The 993-nt window shown below is 45.3% G+C and overlaps 1 non-coding gene across 1 annotated transcript; it reads left to right on the top strand.

The window, feature by feature from the left end:
• Positions 1-355: 355 nt before the first annotated feature.
• On the top strand, positions 356-519 carry LOC120100156 (U1 spliceosomal RNA). The gene has a single exon (XR_005499949.1). It is a non-coding gene; the product is annotated as a U1 spliceosomal RNA (small nuclear RNA).
• The last annotated feature ends 474 nt before the right edge of the window (positions 520-993 follow it).

The raw sequence follows: 993 nt of genomic DNA, 5'->3' as shown, positions 1-993 counted from the left end.
TACCTTGTTTCCTTTCCTAAACCCACATTTTTCTACCTTCCAACTAACTCTCTCAGTGGTTTTAAAGCAGCTGAAACAGCACAAGCGAAAGCTGCATGGAGTGCAGTGAACAGGAAGCAGGCACTGGCATCTCTCTTAGCAACCGTGAAACAGTTCTCTGCAGACGACAAGGAGACAGTGATCGCGGCTGGGGTTCGAGAAGGTCTAGAAGCAGAAAGCAGTGTAAGGAGTGGGCTTTGAAAAGCAGCTGGGGTTTTGATTGATGGAAAAACAAACCTGACTATCACAGCAGAGGTTATTACCCTGCCTTTGGAACACCGAGCCTTTCAGCTTGACTTGTTGAAAAGTAAGGGATATACTTACCTGGCAGGGGAGATACTATGATCACGAAGGTGGTTTTCCCAGGGCGAGGCTTATCCATTGCACTCCGGATGTGCTGACCCCTGTGATTTCCCCAAATGCGGGAAACTCGACTGCATAATTCGTGGTAGTGGGGGACTGCGTTCGCGCTCTCCCCTGATTAAAAAAAAAAGAAAGAAAAAGAAAAGAAAGAAAAGAAGTAAGGGATAACATTTAGTGGAATTAAAATGTTATATTAAAAAAACTTAGACCCTAGAGCCAGAGAGGCAGCTCAATGGTTAAGAACCCTTGCTGCTCTTGTCAAGATCCAGAGTTCAGTTCATATCACCCACATGTGACAGCTCCTAATTGCCTGTAACTCCAGCTCCAGGAGACCTGACACCCTCTTCCGGCCTCCTCAGGCGCCTGCACACTCATGATTTATTTTAAAAAAATCATTAAAGACATAATTTAGATCCTTATATGTTCACCCATTGATGTGACTGGAATGTCCTAGTTACTCTTGGGCCCTGACTGAGTCCTAACACTGTGTCCTTACAGATATAGTCTGGGGTTAGAATGAGGTGCAAAAAAAAAAAAAATGAAACCCGGAGACGTGTGTCCCCTGGTCCTGCTTCATCCCCCAGTGGAGTT

The sequence above is a fragment of the Rattus norvegicus genome, chromosome 1, assembly GCF_036323735.1.
Source record: "Rattus norvegicus strain BN/NHsdMcwi chromosome 1, GRCr8, whole genome shotgun sequence".
Taxonomy (NCBI): domain Eukaryota; kingdom Metazoa; phylum Chordata; class Mammalia; order Rodentia; family Muridae; genus Rattus; species Rattus norvegicus.
The sequence above is the reverse complement of the archived record's forward strand: the minus strand, read 5'-3'. Positions and strand labels throughout refer to the sequence as shown.